Genomic DNA, 21,290 nt, shown 5'->3' with positions numbered 1-21,290 from the left:
AAGGAGGAGCAAAACCAGAAATAGCTTCGTAGGCAAACATCAGAGCTTTGAATTTGATGCGAGCAGCAACTGGCAGCCAGTGCAAACGGATGAGCAGCGGAGGGTTGGGGACCACTGATCTATTGCACACAGAGTTATGATGCTAAAATAACTACATGGGACTGCAGCTAATAAAAAAATTGTCACTACTGGCCTGGCCTGCAGAATACAGCACTTTTAATTTTGACACTATTTCAGTCTTTTTTTTTATTTTATTCATGTAAACAGTCTTAATTTGAAGGGAAGACATGTTTCCTTTCAATATCTTGTTGCCAGATATTTTCCTTTATTTTAAAGGAGACCTACTATGCCCACCTTTTATTTTACAAGATGTAAAATAAGTCTCTGATACTCCTAGAGTGTGTATATGTGAAGTTTTAACTCAAAATACCACACCAATATATACCACACACATATTTTAAACTCTCTAAAACTGACCCTTTTAGGCTTTGATCCTAATTGTGGTGTTTTGGTGTCTGTCGCTTTACATTTAAATGACTGTGCTCTTTTCAAAAGAGGGGGGAGCTACAGATGCCTGTGTGTCAGCATAGTGGCAGATTCAAAAACATTACTAACATCCTATGCTAATGAGGGAGAGATGTTCACTAGTGGGCGGGGATTTCCCCTTCTGATGACACGTACAAATGGAGAATGTCAATCAAAGTGTTTCTGCAGACTGTTTCATGAAGTCTGATTATATAAAAAAAAACAATTTATAATTTTTTACCATTAAAAGCTGTTTATATTTACACACTGCTGCCACACATCTGTGTTTGAACCCCTTAAAAATGAGTTTAGCATAATATGACCCCTTTAAAGAAAAACCAGCTTCATTTTAGTGCATTTTTCACAAATCTCCCTGACCTTGAGGAGGAGTTTGGAAAAATGAATCACTACACAAATCAATTGAGAGCTGTTGTTATATATATAAGTAAACATAAATGCATTTTGTAATACACTGACAGAGTTTTTTGAGCTTGCATGCATGTTGTCGGGGATTCCCAGAACTAAAGTATGACCTTTTATAATCCATAATAGGGACACTTTAGCATGGCTGGGATGTTTGTACTGCAGAGGCCAGTCATCAGATTTTGCAGTGTGGTAATAGTAGTAAAGTACAGCTGTTCTAGTCATAGCCTGTGTTATCTGAGCTTGAGGATCACGTGGTGCTGAAGATAAACACTCAGCACTCAGGACTGTCAGCCTGGCCTCGCTTTCCTGGAATTGTTATTGTGCTAAAGCCGCATCAGCAGCCAGTCTCTCTCTCTCTCTCTCTCTCTCTCTCTCTCTCTCCCTCTGTCTGTCTTCTTGTCAAGTGCTTGCAATAAAGTATTGCTAAAGCATTGCAGATTACATAAACAATGAATAAAATCAAAAAGTGATTATATAATACATACATGGGCCTTCTTTTGCTGCCAATACAGCATCAGTTTGGTATTGGGAATGAGAGATGCAAGTTTTGCACAGCGGCCAGATGGATTTTGAGCCATAATAGTGTTCAGGTCACTACGTGATGCTGCTGGAGGAAAACATTTCCTGACTCGCTCCTCCAAAACACCCCAAAGTGCTCAATAATATTTACATCTGGTGATTGTGCAGACCATGGGAGATGTTCAGCTTCATTTTCATGTTCATCAAACCACTCTGTCACCAGTATTGCTGTGTGTATTGGTGCATTTTGATCCTGATACACACCACCGCCTTCAGGATACATTGTTTGACCCACTGGGTCACATGGTCCTCCAGAATTATTCAGTACTCCTTGGCAGTGACACGCCTATATAGCACAAATATTGGGTCTAGACATTGGACCCAAACCATCACTGATCCCTTCCATGCTTTACTCCGGGCATGCTATAGTCTGGGTGGGACGCTTTTTTGGGGGTTTCTCAACACTGTAACTCTCCCGGATGTGGGAAAGACAGTGAAGGTGGACTCATCAGAGAACAATACCTGTTTCACATTATCCACAGCCCAAGAATTTCACAGCTGGCACCATTGAAACCCATTTTTGACATTAGGACGAGGCTATAATTTGGCTATAGCAGCCAGCCATGTATACTGACCCTCTGGAGCTCCAGACTAACGGTTTTGGTGTAAACAGGAGAGTGGAGCTGCAGTGAGTTGGGCTGCTGTGCTTTATGTATCTTGGATACAATCAGGGTCAGCATTCGGACATCCCTTTTAGACAGCTTCCTTTTGCGCCCACAGCTCCTCCTGCTGAATGTGGGTCTTCTTAGTCGTTTGCTGACTTTACCCTGGATACCGCAGCTCTTGATAATCACAGTTATGACGATTCTAAAGGCCTACGCAATAATATCTCCCCAGAGATATTATTAGGGCATTACCCCCCCCCCCCTTTTTTTATTTTCATCCACAATCCACATACCTCCAGGGAAAGAGGGATGGGTTTGAATAAAATTAGGAGTTTCCGTTTGGGGACGCACTGATTTTCGCAAAGGCAAAACAAACACAGACGCAAGGGAAGAAAGACAGTGATTGTGTTTACATGGACATCAGTAATCAAATTATATGCCAAATTTTTAATTCGAAGACTTTGACTGCGGTTTGACACTTTCACTTTCATTCAGGAACGTTTCCTGCATGTCCCCCGTGACAAACCAGATATTGGATGCAGGAACTGCTGGAAGAGTGTTGTTTTAATTGAATGTTTGATACCGCATGGCGAATGGGAGAATAAAACCCTCCACATTTCTTAGTAACTTAGATGCACTCGGTAGGGAGCGTCAGAAAGCTGTGTGTGTACAGACTATCCTGTCACAAAATGCGGTGAAAATCCCACACGACGGTTTGATTGCGGTGTTTACATGTTTATACTCAGAGAGCAGCATTTACAGTGGATCTTTCAGTCCATAATATTGTGGTGATATTAACGTACTCTAAACTTAGTAACCTAGAAATCATTTTGACTAAGGTCTGCCTTTAAACACTGAAATAAACAAACAAAGACCACTGATCACACACTTACCAAATCTGTAGAGACAGGAAAATCAACACCAACTGGAGCCATGTCTTTATTAAAAGGAGACGAGCAGAAAATCCGGATTTCACCATTTCCAGATGTGTAAAGCTCTCGGGTAAAAAGTGTTTCCTACAAACGTATTTCTGTCGCATGTCGCGTGCACTGTAATTCACACGTGAGAGCTGCACTCTCATAGCGGGAAATGAAAACAAAATCTTCTTTACAGCACATTAATAAACGCAGCACTGATGACTTGTATCTCTGAACAATTCTTCTTCTTTTTCTTTTCTCTCTGCCGTCTGAACACTGTAACAGGTAAAACAGTCTTGGAAACTATCCTGCATATTAATGAAGTTGCACCGCATACACAATAGAGCGCGGTGATTGTTTTGAACCAAGCCTTTCTCATGAATTAATGCAGCACACTTAGAGACGTCACAATGCACTCCCAAGTACAGACGTCCAGTCTCCACACTGGAATCCACACAAGGATCTAATCGGCGTGACGCAGCTTCAAAAATTAATTTCAAACCGGAAGACCGAATTTGCTCGAAATAATGCAAAAACAACCAATTTTCACTTTTTTTGCTAAATATATGTGTCCTAATAGTGTTTTTAGCAGTGTGGGACACATATACGACTGTCAACAGCTTAAAACATGTGTTTTTGTGTTTTGTGACCCTTTAACACAACTTTTTTTTGTTTTTTAACTGTTGAGCTACAAAAAAGCAAACTGAAATTAAATGTTTTAATTAAATGTTGTGAATGAATCAGATTAAATAAATAAAAAAAATAAAATAAATAAATACAGTCACTTGATGGATAGCGAACATTGCAGAAGACATTAGCAAGCGACGAGGTAAAGTGTGTTTTTTAGTGTTATCAATGGGATCGTTCATGTTTTTTAGTGTCAGACATTCATTCATGATAAAATCTACAACAAATGTATCATTATTAATACAATTAAAGTATTTTAAATGTAATGAATTATAGTATTAATTAAATTATATAATGAATTATTATAATAAATTAGGAAATTATATTGACAACTTTACAGTTTGGTAAATTTACCTCCAGCCAACCACCTGCAAAAGTTTGGGCACCCCTGTCCTAGAGAAATGAAATATTAAATGAGAAAACAGTGGGCGTGGCTTTTTTTTTTTTTTTCTGCAAGCTGATTGGATGTAGTGAAGTAGGCATTTCATTCAGAAAGATGGAGAAAAGGGTTTGGGGAGAGAGTTATTACAGCCTAACCAGCCTGATCTCATGTGGAAATTTAAGTATTTTACGTTTTGTCAGTTTAGTGGTTAATTTATATGAATTCGTAAGACTAAAATGTACGATTTTAAAAAGGAGGCGTGGCACCCAACCCCACCCTTACCCCAACCGTCATTGGGTGATGAGCAAATCGTACTAAATTGTACGCATTAGATTGTACGAATTCATACGAATTAGCCACTAAATCAAAAAGTTACGAATTGCCGCGAGATTGCGTTGGCCTAACAGATCCCTCCTGCTCACCATTTTTGTTTGTTGTCAAAACTGACAGCTGGAGGGGCGTGGTTAAGTATGTTAGCCATGCCCACTACCTCAGACATACCTAGGCCCTATCCCAATTCCACCTCTTAGCCCTTCCCCTTACCCCTACCCCTGGTTTGCGTGTTCATGTCAAGGGGTAGGGGTGTCCCAATTCTCTTTAACTTAAAGGCGTAGGGCTGAGGGGAAGGGGTAGAAAAATAGAAATGGGACTGGGCCCTAATCTGAGAGTTGAAACAAGCAGGAAGTGCATTTTCAGATTTCTATTTAAGATTACAAGGGCAAACCATTAATTTTTTCATCATGACATGCACAGATGAATTGTTCAGCACAAAACTAGCCATGTGCGCTGACTAAATCAATATGGTTAGTTTTGATTTCATGTGTACTTTAAATAAGTAGTTTAAACAAGCAGGGGGTTTGCCTGCCCCTCCCAACCGCCTGCACACTGCAGGCTTTTCACGGTCGCATGGGTGTCCTCTCTCTCTCTCTTTCTCATATTCCAGTCACGAACGCCTCTTCCCCTCCACCCCTCTGTGCACTGTCAGGTCACCCGCTTGTTTGTTCAGATGGAAATGTAGAGGAAATGAAACGAATGCTCTGAGCTGGGCTTAACCCTTCGCTGAGATCAGCCGTCTGTCCGACAGAATAACCCACATCTAATAATAACACGCGCACACACACCCCCCCCACTGCACTGCTTTGTCAACATTCACGCAGTTGACCTTGTTTGCTTGTGTTTCTGGCCTCATTGTGAAGGCATTTCAAAGAAACAGAGTCGTTTGTACTCGTAATCTTTCATCAGAATAACAACGTGATAATCTGATCGGCTGCTACTTTCCATTTCAGCTGACTTCATCAAGATCAAGGCATGGGTGGGGAAAAGACAAGATCATGTGAGGATCGAGGGATCAAGGGTGACGGTTTGGATGGTGGAGCAGTTTGCCCCTGCTGGCCGGTGCTGGAACTGCACATTAAACCATGAGTAAACATAAGAATGGTTTTGCATTATTTCTGTGCATCATTTAATTGAATATATTTTGCTCTTGTTTTTCAGACTGTTGGAATTAAATTATTATTTAATTAATTTAATTAATTCATTTATATATTGGCTGAATATTCGGTTCCACTCAAATTCAGACCAAATAAACTTGTATATCCAGTGCAGGCTCGTAGCCAGGGGTGGTTTGTGTGGTTTGAAAGACCCACTCCTCACTGACAAAGGTCCAGATTTTGTATTTTGACTGCTGCACCTTTAGAAATAGTGAAAAAACCCATTGAAAAAGGCTTAAAGAGTAAGCGGAATCCTCTGTCGGCTGTCACTTCAGTGTGACTTTAGCTAAACAGTTTTGGCCAATGCTAACTATTATTCTTCATGAGTCCAGCAATCTGCCTAAAGGGAAGTCATCTTTCACGCATGTCTTGTTGTTAAATAGAAAAAAAAACATTCAATAAATAACTTTTATTGTAAATCTTGGACCTTATTCCTGAAATAAAAATGAGCAGTAAAAGGTGTGAAGCACCAAAAGCGGGCCATATTAAGTTAATTTTTAATTCTATTGTTGACTATTGTTGTTGTCATCTCTCAATTTTCAAATGTACTTCTTTTATTTTTTTGACATGATAGGCTAGAACAAGCGTGAAGCTCTATATTATTATTAAGGTTATTATTATGTTTTAATTATTCAAATGAACACATTCTGACTGAGGAGAGCTGAATGCGCTGCTCAGTGTGTTATCTGCCTGAATGACAGCAGGCTGCAGTGTTTCATTTAAAACTTTACAGATTCTTATTTTTTACTAATGACATATGATGTAATAAATGTAGTAATGAAAAAGTTGAAATTAAATTGTAAATATATTGTAATAATTAAGTATTTTTTCATATTTATTTATTCTAAATCTTTAGAAAATATTTTAGTACATTAATAGTGTGGTTATGATGACCATCCGACAAGCTGATTCAGCTCATAATAGTGCCTACAGTGACACCAAATGAAATGTTTAAAGCTCATAATTAAATAGAAAAATGAGGCGAATACCTGCAAAAAACTTTTAGAGAAAACATCAGGCAGGTTACGGGCCTGCAGATAAATTTAAATTTGTTTAATATTGAGTGTCACATTTGTTTGTTTGTTTGTTTGTTTGTTTATTTATTTATTTATTTATTTATTTATTTATTTATTTATTTATTTAGTTTGTTTGTTTAAATTGTTGAATATTCAGTTTCACAATTTTTATTATTATTTTTATTAATTAATTAACGTATTTACATGGTTGAGTATGTAGTTTCTCTTTTTTATTTGAATATTCAGTGTTAAAGGCTTATTTATTTATTTATTTATTTGTTTGTTTGTTTGTTTAAATTGTTGAATATTCAGTTTCACAATTTGTATTATTTTTTGTTAATTAATTAATTGATTGATTGATTAATTGATTGATTGATTGATAAAAAATATAAACTGGATACTCAGCCATTTAAACAAGTTAATTAATTAAACAAATAATTTACTTGTTTAAATGGTTGAGTATCCAGTTTATCTTTTTTTTATTAAATTTTCGGTTTCAAAGGCTCATTATTTATTCATTTATTTGTTTATTTAAATTACTGAATATTCAGTTTAACATTATTTATTTAAATGGTTAAATATCCTGTCTTTCAGTTCCGCATTAATTCATTTTTTATATAAATTAATAAATTAAAAACTTATTTATTTATTAGTTTAAATATCTATTTTTTTTAGTATTGAATATTCAGTTTCAAAGATTTATTTATGTTTATTTATTCATTAATTTTCCTTCGGCTTAGTCCCTATGCACCAACGGTCACCACAGCGTAATGAACCCCCAATTTATCCAGTGTTTGTTTTTTACAACAGATGCCCTTCCAGCCGCAACACCCACACACTCTCATTCATACTCATACATAGGGGCGGACTGGCCATCTGGCAATTCTGGCAAATGCCAGAAGGGCCGGACCAATTTTTAAATGTGGGCCGGTCAGTTTTTTTTAATATGTATTGTTTTTAAGTGCAGACAGCTTTTATCTCTTGCTAGATGTGATATTATGATGATGATAATAAAAATAATAATAATAATAAATGTTAAGCATTTGGCCCAATCGGCAACTGCCGTCTGGTTTCAAGATGGGCCGACCCAATCCAAGGTTACCCGGACATAATCAAAATCTGGCAAGAATGTCATATTATTTCACCATCTTTACATCAAAATAAATAGTGAATGTGCGTGTCCATGGGTGGGGCTTTCTCGGTGTGGTAATGTGGGCTGGTGTGGCAACAGTGCCAGGGCTGAATTTTTGTCCCAGTCCGCCCCTGCTCATACACTATGGCCAATTTAACTTATTCAATTCCCCTATAGCACATGTGTTTGGACTGTGGGGGAACCAGAGCACCCGGAGGAAACCCACAACAACACGGGGAGAACATGCAAACTCCACACAGAAACACCAACTGACCCAACTGAGACTCGAGTTGGGGTGGGAGAAGGCATTAATAAAATACATTTTAATGTGTAATTTATTAATAATTATTTCAATAATTCTTGCTTACTTCAAGCCGCAGCTGTATCCCTTCTAGTAACAACCAACACACATCTAGACGCCTGCATGAAATGACTTTACTGTGACACAAAGTGAGCTCCCGTTGTGAAATACTGCTGGTCTTTTCCATGTTTACTCTCTTTACTGCCAGCTCAGAAATGTTTTGTTTGGATTTCTGTGCACTGATCCACTTTAACGTCAGATTATTTGTGTGGCCCTGCAATAAATGCCTCCGACTGAAGCTCTTGCGTGTCTGTCCTTACATGGTCCGACAAACATTGCCCTGGTTTTCTCTCATGCTTCTCGAGGCAGAGACGTCCCAATGACCTTATATGATCTGAACTCATTTGGGAAGTTCCTACATGGCCAGAGACGGGGAATAAATAAAAAAATATATATGCAGACAGTAAAATGACATTATTAATATGAACTCAATGGCAATCAATTACAAAAATTACTTGCCATGTAACTGTTTTATTCTTTAGGTTCACTTGCAATGCCATGACAATAATCTAACAAAAGTGCAACAAACTTTATTAAAAACAAATAAAATGCCTAGTTACAAATTTGTAAACATAATAAAACCCTAAAAATTTAATAATGTAAAAAAAATATAATTAATGATTTTTTAAAAATACAGCAAGTGCATCCTATATGTATAATTAATTAATTAATTAATTAATTAATTTGTTTAAATTGTTGAATATTCAGTTTCAAAATTTTTATCATTATTTTTTGTTAATTAATTGGATGATTGATTGATTGATTGATTGATTATTTTATTAATTTACCTGTTTAAATGGTTGAGTATCCAGTTTATCTTTTTTTATTTAAATATTCGGTTTCAAAGGCTTATTAATTATTCATTTATTTATTTAAATTGTTGAATATTCAGTTTATTTATTTATTTATTTATTTATTTATTTATTTATTTATTTATTTATTTATTTATTTATTTATTTATTTATTTATTGAAATGGTTAAATATCCTGTCTTTCAGTTCCACATTAATTTATTTATTTAGATAAATTAATCAATTAAAAACTTATTTATTTATTAGTTTGAATATCTAGTTTTTCTTAGTATTGAATATTCTGTTTCAAATATTTATTTATATCTTAAATATAAATATATCTAAAAATCTTAAATATATTTATATCTAATATCTTATTTACATCCCTACACCAAAACCCAACTACTACTAATGTTTGGTGTGGACACATTCTCTAGTCCACCATAAAAAATAAAAATAAAAAATAAAAATTCTAGAGAAAAACTTAACTTGATCTTGAGGAGTCCTTGTAGAGAAAGATGTATTTAGTTTTTACAAATCTTTTTCATACGCAAGGGTGTAAGATCAACTTTTGAACTTGTTAAAAATGTTATGAATTTATAATTGAGCTCATGGGCACCCGATGAAGTACATTTAGAAAACAAATCGGTTCATATTTCAGATCAAACTGTAGTTTGATGCAATTATATAGCACCTATGTCTTAAGGTAGTTCAGTATGAGGCGATTTACCTTCTTTGTGTGATTTGATTGGAATCACAGGACTGGTTTTTCTAATTTCCATAGACAAGAAAAAATAAAGTAGTGACTGCAGATTGAAGGAAAGTAGTGGAGTAAAAGTATAGATACAGCACTAAAACTGTACTCAATGCACATTAAAAGTGCACATTTCACTTAGTAAATGACAATTTCTCAGAAAAACTACTCAATTACAGTAGCTTGTGTATTTGTGCTTTGTTACTTTCAGTGATGGAGAGAGTACTGAAAAATCATACTCAAGTAAAAGTACCATTACCTGCCTAAAAATGTAGTGCAGTATAGTAAAAGTATCTGTTGTAAATATTACTCAAAGTATGAGTAAAAAGTAGCCTTTTTAAAAGTACTCCTGAGTAAAGAGTAGTGAGAATTACGCTGTAAACAGTTGATGCGTTTACATGTATATTGTGGATGTGTGTAAACGTAATATTCTGTAGTGCATGTAGTTATTGGCCAGCAGGCACACAACGTCATAGGACGTTAATATTAGGTTAGATTTAGGTTGTGATGTCAGGTAACCAAAATTCAATGTCTATCCAGCGTCTAAGGGTAACGTTATTTTGATGTCTAATAACAACGTTAAATGACGTTGATATTTGGTCGTATTTTGTGTTAGAAAGTGACCCAAATCCAATGTCGAGCCGACATCTTAATCCAACATCATATTGACGTCAAATACTGACATTTATTCATCAATGATGGCAACTAAAATCCAATATCTGATAGATGTGATAGTGGTAACGTCCACACAACTTTAAGCTGTGACATCATTAGACATTAATATGTGGTTGGTTTTCGGTTGGACATTGACGTTGGTCTGACATTGAGCTCTGCCGTCAACCCAAATTTTCATTTCAATTCAATTCACCTTTATTTGTAAAGCGCTTTTACAATGTAAATTGTGTCAAAGCAGCTTTACATAGAAGATCACAGTAAATACCAAACAAAATGCAACGTCCCCATGACATTAGGGTACAACGTCAATCTGACGTCATGTTGATGTCTTGTGCCTGCTGGGTGTTTAAGGCCATTTCGGTCCTCATACAGTAAACATCCGTCATCTTCTCATCAGTGACCTGCATCTAAACAGTCTCTGGGTTGACGTGTGTAAAGATTTTGAACATCTTCTTGGACAGGTTTTATTGCTTCCAAACAGTTTGCTGCATTTATAAATCACCCATGTATTGATGTAGTTCAGTATGAGGCGATTTACCTTCTATGTGTGATTTGATTGGACAGGAATCATAGGACTAATTATTCTAATTTCCATAGACAAGAAATAATAAAGTAGTGACTGCAGGTTGAAGGAAAGTAGTGGAGTACAGATACAGCACTAAAACTGTACTCAATGCACATTAAAAGTGCACATTTTACTTAGTAAATGACAATTTCTCAGAAAAACTACTCAATTACAGTAGCTTGTGTATTTGTGCTTTGTTACTTTCAGTGATGGAGAGAGTACTGAAAAAGCATACTCAAGTAAAAGTACCATTACCTGCCTAAAAATGTAGTGCAGTTTGTAAAAGTATCTGTTGTAAATATTACTCAAAGTATGAGTAAAAAGTAGCCCTTTTAAAAGTACTCCTGAGTAAAGAGTAGTGAGAATTACGCTGTAAACAGTTGATGCGTTTACATGTATATTGTGGATGTGTGTAAACGTAATATTCTGTAGTGCATGTAGTTATTGACCAGCAGGCACACAACGCCATAGGACTTTAATTTTAGGTTAGATTTAGGTTGTGATGTCAGGTAACCAAAATTCAATGTCTATCCAGCGTCTAAGGGTAACGTTATTTTGATGTCTAATAACAACGTTAAATAACGTTGATATTTGGTTGTATTTTGTGTTAGAAAGTGACCCAAATCCAACGTCGAGCCAACATCTTAAACCAACATCATATTGACGTCAAATACTGACATTTATTCATCAATTATGGCAACTAAAATCCAACATCTGATAGATGTCATTGTGGTAACGTCCACACAACTTTAAGCTGTGACATCATTAGACATTAATATGTGGTTGGTTTTCGGTTGGACATTGACGTTGGTCTGACATTGAGCTCTGACGTCAACCCGATTTTTATTGAAGGTTAAAGGTTGAAGGAAATTAGTGGAGTAAAAGTACAGATACTGCACTAAAAATGTACTCAAGTAAGAGTAAAAGTGCACATTTTAAAAACTACTTAGTAAATTACAATTCCTGAGAAAAATTAATTAATTGCTATAATTTGAGTAACTTTACACCACTGGTTACTTTACACCCTTGCAAGCTGGTAAAGCCGTTCATACGGAGGTAAGCATGAAAAGGAACGGTTTCATACTGCCTCGTAGCCTTTATTTTAAGGACGAAATGCAGCCATACGTACCTCTGGCTACATAATTTGCGTTCTCCAGAAATGTATATAGGGCTACATTTTCAGAATGAGCCTGTGTTGGTTTTGATGCTGTCTGATCCACTGCCCACAGGCTGCTGTGTCTACATTTCCTTGCCGGCTCTTCAACAATAGCAGAGGTCATCAGGGGTCCCGGACCCCGAGGAAACAGCATCTTCTGCCCCCTCCAGATCTTCCTGCAGACGTCACTCAACACCCGACCTGTGTCTCTGATCAAAGGCCGGAGTAGGAGGAGATGCACGACTGCGACACTGACACACTTCATCCGAAAATCCCCTGCAGTCTCACCCCGGTAACCCTGCGCAGTCTGACCGTCGCCATGGCAACTCATGCCCTGAAGGAGGAAGGACGATGGTGGATTCAGAGACATCAGTATCCCTCCAGTGCTGAAGGTTAGTGATCTGGACAAACCTCCAGCAACTGAACAAACCAAATCACGTTTTGCAGAATTCGTGCTCCGGATATTATCAGTTTCTCAGGTGTACCTTTCCATTAAATGTGCCATATTGACTTTATTCTTCATATATGAGGCATATAAATGGCACATAACAATAGGCATATATTATTAGCCAGTATACAGCCTTTTTAGCTCCAGACTTCTGGTATTATTCACTTGAATTCATTTTACTATAGGTGGGCATGGATTAATTTTTTTAATCTAGATTAATCTCACTGTAATCTTGGAATTAATCTAGATTAAAATGGCTCATTTGAATTCTGCTGAAGACATTCAGAATATGTGTGCTACCCAAATAATGACTAGAAGTAAGTCTTTAAGAACGGGTTTCTCAAGCCAGGTGGAGCATTAGAGCAGGGGCTCATCTCCTGTTTTAAAAATGCATTACAAACTGCTTGAGAAACTGTTCTACTATGATAAATGGTGATGAAAATAAATGATGTTACTAACTGATTATTCACTTAAACATGAATGTTCAACTGTAGGCCTACATAAGTTCCAAACAGCGATTTTTGATCACCTTAATCCGACTAAAGTCATAACTGAGCTAAACAGAAATTGAATTAAGACGTGTGGAGTCTGCAGATATTAGTGCCATTATTGAAGTATACACCGCGATCAAGCTATTACAGTCATGTAGGACTTTACACCATATTTTCTGATAAAATCTACAGACGCAGCTATCAGTCAAGGTGCACACACACACACACACACACACACATCGCGAAATAGGTAAGCTTTTTCTTTCCATTCGGCGTGCGTTATTAAACTCCATAACACTCTTCCATCAGTCTTTATCCTTATGTGCGTCTAATACCCCAGTGTGTCATGGGGGCATGAATGAAATGTTCATGAGTAAAAGTGAAACTGTCGAACTGCAGTTAAAGTCACCCAAATTACAGGAAACTCTTACATGAAAGCATTTCACGTAAACACCTAAATTAAATTATTGTCTATTAACTACTTAAACTCTGCTGCTATTTAGGGATTTCCGCCTGGATTTTGCCTGCCCAAATTTAAAAGATTTCCAAACCCACATGCAGAGGTGTAAATGCAAAAATTTGGTATCATTTTAAAGAAAACCCTTTGAATTTTCATAAAACACTATTGAAAGTGTTTAAAATATCTGTATATGTTGTCTGTGTTATAATAAACATCTTAAAGAGAGGCGCTTTTTGTATTTTCTTTTTATAAACTCAAATTTGAAAGTGTACCCTTTAGGTTCTGTGTGGTCTAGCGTGCTGATTAAATTAAACAAATTAATTTTGGTGGTTCCTGCACATGTCTGTAATCATAGGAAAAAAGAAAAATGTCTCCACCATAATCTATGCAAAAAGTATTGGATTCCAACTGATGAGAGGTGCTGTACAAGCCACAGGGAGCGATCATTTTCATATTTCACTATTCTTTTGTTTGATCAAACATAATTCACTGTGTTTGGACCACGTCAGACATATAAAAGGATTACTTATGCACATCACTGCAAAAACACAGGAGAAATGGCCCTGAAGTGCATAGCATAAGGTAAGAGATGACAGCTGTCTGTGCTATCTGGGGCTGCTTATTGATCATAAATGTATTGTTTACACTTCTGCGCCATGGAAACACCCCGATTCATTCGGCAACTGTTTGATATGTGAATATAATTCAGCAAAAAGAATGCTAAAACCGTATGAGCACCGGCAAGAGCTTTCAATTGAGCTGTACACCGGTCATATGAACCATATGAAAAATATGAAAATTCAATAGTTCAATACCCAGCTCGGGTAACCAAAACACTTTGTATTTAAGTGTAAATAACTTTTGTACAGTAGAATAAAAACCAAAGTGATGCATATGTGCATAGCTTCTACACTTTCAAACGAAAGGGGGTCTGGTGCAATGCTAGCCCTTTAAATCTTAAAGCGAAATTCGATGACGTCGCAGACCCCGTGTTTAATTAGTTAAGCACTAAATTTTGCTACAAATTTAAATTCCACACTTTTTGATGCAATACTATTTTAAAGCATCTTTAAAATGATACCAAATGTTTGCATTTACACCTCTGCATGTGGATTTGGGATGCTTTTAAATTTGGGTAGGCAAAATCCAGACGGAAATAGGAGGTTAAAAGAGGTTAAAATGCCAAATTAATAAAAAATTAGGCGAATGACTGCGAAAAGGTTCACTTTTTGAGAAAAAAGAACCACCCATTTTAATACGCTGGCTATGGGCATGTCCTATTGATCCTATTGTGTACGCGCAGGCACAGTGCGACTTCCGCTCTCATTCACTTCCATTTATTTTTAGATGTTAAAAACAGCTCGTAATGCTGCTTGATGTTGGAAACTGATATTGTCTTTTTCTTCTTTTCCTGTGCTGTAATAAACACAATTGTTTGTAGAACAACTAGTTTGACCATTTTCTGCCATTCATTATTCCTAGTCAATTCTCCAATGAGAAATTGAAATGGAAGGTCTAAAGCAAACGCAATACCGAGCTCACATCCGCATCACAGAATAAGAACCAAAGAAAATATTGATTTAAAAAGAGAGATTTGTGAGTGGTGAACTTGTTTATGCTCAGCACTGTACATCAAAAGGATTCTGCAAATGCTTTCCATTTTTACAACAGAACAGAAATAACAGTCGTAAAAATTGATAACATCCTACTATTCTAGACGCGTAGTAACAATATATGTTTAGAGCAGCTTCTGAGCAGACAGACAAACAAATGAGCACTGTTTAAAAGGTAAAACCTATAACAAACCTCAATTCTCTTTGTCTTCTTTCTCCGTCTTTGTCTGTTTGGTCTAGCTGTGTGTCGCTCTAAGCAGAAGAGACGTCTCATTCATTTGTTCTGCTCCAGGTCTGACATTAATCCAGTGAGTGAAACACATATGCCACATCTGCCCAACACAAACCATCCACAGCAATTACTGTACATTACACATGATCAGAGTCACAGATTCCATCCACGAGTAGCAGTGCGATATGGCTGTATATCAGCACTGGTGGGAGGCGTGCGTGCTTAAGCGTCCCACCAGTGCTGATATACAGCCCTATCGCACTGCTACGAGTGTGATATTGCATTTATACAACAGTTCAACATCACAATCCTGTATATAAATAAGAAAATCAAACACGGAGAGTCTAAAAACCCTATTTTTATTAGGAACTACTTTCTTTCTCCGTTCATTCACATCTTCAGCTGACGTCAGAACAGCAGAAGGCGTTACTAATTCGCCAACGTCACTTTGGAGCTAGTGTTTGAATGACTCAATTTCAATTCAATTCAATTCAGCTTTATTTGTATAGCGCTTTTACAATGTAGATTGTGTCAAAGCAGCTTCACATAAATGGTCATAGTAATTGGAACAGTGTGGTTCAGGTTTTAGTGTTTAAGTTCAGTTCAGTTCAGTTTAGCTCTGTTCAGTGTGATTTAATCATTACTGAGAGTTCAAACACTGAAGAGCAAATTCATCGATGTGTAGCTCTACCAATCCTGAACCATGCGAGGCAGTGGCGACAGCGGAGAGGGAAAAAAAACTTCACCTGATGGGAGTGAAGAAAAAAAACCTTGAGAGAACCAGACTCAGTTGGGCACGACCATTTTAATTTCTCCGCTGGCCAAAAGTCTTGTGAAGAACTTCCTTCGCCGTGGTTTATGCTGGAAGATGGCCTCAATGAAGACTCGTCTGTCCCTGGAGCGTCGCTGGAATCAGACTCATGTTTAAAGTGTCTGTCTAAAGTGTCTGTCTGTCTCTGTCTAAAGTGATGACAAAACTGCTGATTTTGCTTACACTTTAAGATTATAAGGCTAAACGTGACATGAAATGCCATCCATCTACAGAGATATCTTCTTACATTGTTACAGTCTACAGGATTTCTCTGTTGCAATCGGGATATCACAATAATTAAATCCAAAAATAACAAAAAATCCACTAACGTTACCAGACTGCTGTTGTGTTTGCGATAAGGAAAAACGCTAAACAAGTGCAGACTTTGCTTATTTCAATCTGCCAACACAACACACATTCCTGATATGCGAGCAAATCGCTATAAATACAGCATTACAACATACAAAAAGAGAGAGATCATCTAACCTGCCAACATGTCTCTGAAAAACCAGGAGACCGAGGGGGGATCGGGGGGGTGGGAGTATGGGGGGTGTTCGGGGGTGAGGTTGAGAACAGGATGCAGCGGGTTTTGGGTGGCCACTTCGATCGGGTACTGTACCAAAGTTGGCAACCCGGGGTGTTTAGTTTACAGGCTGTACCAAAGAGGAGGGTGGGTGAAATTAGGGTTAGGGAAATTAGAGATTTTTAGGGAGAAATAAAAATGGGATGTTGCGGGAGACTCAACCCAAGCTCATTCTGGAAACGTAGCACCGCGTTTTCTTTACGTGGCCGGAGGTACGTAAGGCCGCATTTAGTTTTTTTTCGAGCGAACACTGAGGGGCGGTGTGGTGCCGCTCCGCTCCTCCTCTTCGCGCTCGCCGGCTGACGGCTCGCCTCCGAGTGAAGGGCTTTCCCGATGCAACCAGTTTGTCCGCTTAGCTCACAGCGTTGCGTCGGCGGAGTGGACGCCCCGGAGGAGGAGGAGGAGGAGCCGGCCGCGGGGACGACGACCGGGATCGAGTCCGGGGAACAGCGGTTCCAGAAATCAGGTAAGATGAAAAACGGAATTCGAAAAATAAGGGCGAGAACGTGGCAGGATCCGAAAACGTGTCGAAATCGAAGACGAGAGATTTTGTTTTTTTTTTTTTCTGGACGGCTTTTGCGAACTGTCGCTCGGGTTTAGGGAAGGAGGAGGAGGAGGAAGAGGAGGGTCGGCTAATTCGGCGGCTTTTCGCGCGAGAACGGCATGGGTGCGAACGGCAAGCGCTCCCGAGAGGCACCCGAGACGTGAAAAAGCGCGCACAGCGGCCTCTCGCGGATCCGCTAAAAACAAAAACCGCTCTAATACGTATCTCCCGGGACGTATCTCGCGGTCCACAGAAACGTCTACGTTTCCACAATGAGCCCGGGTTGGGGAGACTGGTCTGAAATACGGGATACTCTCATAAAAAACGGAAGTGTTGGCTAATGTGCTTACCAGTTTCATATTGATTTGATCTGCTATTGTTAAAAATCAGACTCTTATATCTTCTAAGCGTAAGGGCCTATTATGCGGTTCTGTCGCCATCTTGTGGATAGAAAATGTCAACTGTCGCCGATGAGCTCTCAATAATTGTAAATATTTTAAAATAGGCACTATTCTTGCAAATAAACTTCATAGTTGCAATCTAAACAGCTACATTCTCCACTAAAAAAGCCTCAAAAGTATATTTTGTTGTGAAACAGCAGTAATATTTGTCAAACTAGTGTCTGCTTGTTGCTGGCTGTATGTGGGCGGAGTAATACACAAAGGGTAAAGAGGCTGTACGGATGCTGATATTACTTAAATATATCATGGCTATCAGCCAATCAGATTCGAGATCCAGACAGGTATAAACTATGATAGAATATGTTTTCTATTACTTATGATTATTTACTTTTTTAATTCTCTCTCTTCCATTACTGAATTTATAGCTCCTTTCACACATACAGACCTTTCTGAAAAGTCTGTTCAAGAGTTCGCCCTTGCTGATGATTGATTATGAAGCTTGTTTGGCATGCTGTCCTGGGAGAGAGCCCTTAGCTGGTGAGATCCTCAAGCCTGGGGCTCCCTCCCGTTGCAGGGTGAGAGGGGAGTCTGAGCTCAGGTAGGTCTCGAGAACTCTGATTGATTATGAATTGGCTATGGAGATTATATGCTAAAATCATTGCTTGCCTATAATGACGATTTAATTTGATAAGTTATTTATGTTACATGTTTTGGTTAGTGGGAGGAAACCGTGGGGGAAAACCTACGCAAACACAGGGAGAACATGCAAACTCTGCACAGAAATGCCGGCCTGGCCAGGTAAGGTCTAAGCCAGTGACATTCTTGCTGTGAGGCAATGATGCTAACCACTGAGCCTCCGTGCTGCCCTGATAAGGAAAGGGGAGGAGTAGGGGTGGAAGGAGGGAGATGGCTTAAGATGCTTTGGTTATTTATAGTGATTTAGGGATCGTCTGATTGGTGGATCGTGCGTTAGCTACTGAGGATCAACTGCTGTCAATCAGAAGCGCATGCTCCTCTCGAAATTAGTTTATAAATAAGTAATGCTTTGTAAACAAATTTCAGGAGGAGCATGCACAGAAGTTTCAGTATCAAATACGTCATTGACAATTATTCTATGATCCAATCAGTTCTTGACCAAACCCCTATATATACCAAAGGTGTCTCACGACTTTAGCATCCCTCCACCAACCCGGACACCTCACCTCTTAAGCATTACATTCCCAGTGGGGAGGATTCTGGGGCCGGGCTAGATACGTCGCACAAATCTCAACTCCTCTATATTCCCTGGTATGTTCAGTTTCAGTTTCAGTTTCCTTTATTTATGTCATTCAACACATCACAATAGAATTGTAATGCAGAACGAAATTACGTTGCAACAGACCCAACAAGAACATAAAAAACATCATTATACAAACACTATCAAATCCTAACATGATAAAAAAGCTTTTATAATTCCATAAAAATATAAAAATATAATTATGTAATATATAACCTATTTTTTAAAAATCTCTGAAGAGAATAACTTAATACTTAAATAACTATTTCGCCATTTGTTGTAATATTAACAATTTATGCTAGTTTAACAGATTTATTATTGAACACTAGCTATCAACAATGTTTAAGAAATGGTATTATTCAAAAGTCTTATAATGACAGGATAAAAACTATCCCGAAACCGCACTGATTTGCACCTCAGGCTTCTGTAACGCCTGCCTGATGGCATGAGTGAGAGCAGGCTATGACCAGGTAAGGGGAATAACACGAGTTGGGGTGTCTTCCCCGAGCTCAGGACAGCACGCCAAATACGCCTTCTTCTTAAACGTTTGCAACTTGTGAAGCTTCGCTACGTGTGAACAGCCCCTTTTAAAAATACTGGTAAATTCGTTCCGGCTATTTTCCAGAAAGACAAGTTGTAACATTACCGGTAATTTGCCGGAATGCTGCGCTGTGTGAACGCAGAAGGAAGATTGCCGGAAAGAGCGAGTGCACGTCTAGAACATGCTGACATTAGATGTCTACTTTCGCCAATCAGAATAGTCAGATGCATTCACGTCCGCGCCGTTTACGAAAATAAAAGCCTTTGAATATTTTTCCAGACACATTTTGCTGCTAGATGTTAGTCAGATAACGTTTCTGTGTTCTTTCTTAATGCTCACTGTGTAAATAATTATTGATAAGATGTATACGATGAGCTATTGTTTGTTTACCTTTAAGCTCTGCTTCCTTCAGTTGCTTGACGCGTCGCATGTGCCTGAAAACCACTCTAATTGGTCCACCGTTTTTATGTTGTTAAATTGAAAAGAAAAGGACTGGGTGTGTTTATATCACCCCAATATGACTGTCTGTGCACTATACCTACACATATGTCTGTCCAAACAGCTTGAAAAGTAGATTTTTCACCATAGGTGCCCTTTAAGCATTTTTTTCGATTGTCTACAGATCAAACTACTGTCATGCTGTGTTCACACCAGACGCAGAACGCGCAGATTAATCGCACTATTTGCGCGTAAATTGCCGCGTGAACATTTAAGTTTACTTGCTTCATTCGTGCGTCAGATCCGCTTCATTCGAGTGTCAAATTCACTTCACAACATACGCAGATTCGCGTGACGGGCAGGGCTTCTGTCTGCCCGGTGACTCTAGCCTCATAGCTAAATGGCTAACATGGATTTTATTAAGAAAATAACAGTGTTTATGTGCTTTATGAAGACTGAAAAACAGCGTTGATACGTTTAGGGTCCTGTCTGAGTCCACTACATCCTTTCAGAGGTGCATCCAGCTCTGTGAGCTCATAGACTCCTCCAGAAACTCCAGACACCATCAACAGATTCTACGTCACAGTCACGCCCCCACCAGAGCAAGCTTCTGATTGGTTAACGCGGCGCGAATGTTTGCTGAAGTTCAGATTATCGAACTCGAGTGATTCGCGCGAAACGCTCGTTAAGCACGTCAAACACGCAAAACGCTCAATTCGCCCTGCGCTATTCGCGCAATTTGCGTCATTCGCGCCTATCGCGCCGCAGGATGTCTATTTATTATACAATGACTTGCCTTATTACCATAACTTTACCTAAATTAACCGAGTTAAGCCTTTAAATGGCGCTTTAAGCTCACTACTAAATACTACTAATAACAAAATATTATGCAGTGTCGGTCCACCATATAGTATTCTCACAGAAGCTGAACCAAGTCTTTTTTTCAAAAGGATCTTCAGTCTGTTCATCTGCTGAAGGACACATCTAAAGAAGTTGCCGGTTCGCCTGGAGAAATCAGGAAATAAACAGCATAAAGCGGCGGCTCTGAATGATGCATGAACTCCATGTAAAATTGATGCCAGAACTCTGGATTATGTAAGTGTGAGAAGTTTTCCTGAGAGTCGAGAGCTTGCGTAACTCAATACGTTACTACATCTGCCCACAAACAAACACTCACCCTGTGGGCTCTCTTTACTAGCTGACTTTTTTTGGCTGAGATCATTTTTCCGACCCCAAACGGCCTTTTTTGTGCAGAGATATTGAATAACAGGGCGTAGTAAGAACATATCGTGGGTTTAAGAGATTCAATAAAAGTAGATGAGTGAAACCTTCAAATATCAGATGCGGCAGATATATATATATATATATATATATATATATATATATATATAT

General features: G+C 38.3%; 1 protein-coding gene and 1 long non-coding RNA gene across 2 annotated transcripts in view; one reads left to right on the top strand and one right to left on the bottom strand.

The window, feature by feature from the left end:
• The window catches only part of LOC103912043 (uncharacterized), a 30,134-nt gene extending 13,714 nt beyond the window's left edge, over positions 1-16,420 (top strand). The window contains exons 3-5 of the long non-coding RNA XR_012388999.1: positions 5,408-5,543; positions 12,134-12,452; positions 15,313-16,420. This is a non-coding gene — a long non-coding RNA (uncharacterized lncRNA). The remainder of the gene's footprint in view (positions 1-5,407; positions 5,544-12,133; positions 12,453-15,312) is intronic.
• Positions 1-21,290, bottom strand: part of LOC100331556 (signal induced proliferation associated 1 like 2) — an 823,625-nt gene that overhangs the window by 196,639 nt on the left and 605,696 nt on the right. The gene's annotated exons all lie outside the window — the stretch shown is intronic.

This window comes from Danio rerio, chromosome 13, assembly GCF_049306965.1.
Source record: "Danio rerio strain Tuebingen ecotype United States chromosome 13, GRCz12tu, whole genome shotgun sequence".
NCBI classification, from domain to species: domain Eukaryota; kingdom Metazoa; phylum Chordata; class Actinopteri; order Cypriniformes; family Danionidae; genus Danio; species Danio rerio.
The sequence above is the reverse complement of the archived record's forward strand: the minus strand, read 5'-3'. Positions and strand labels throughout refer to the sequence as shown.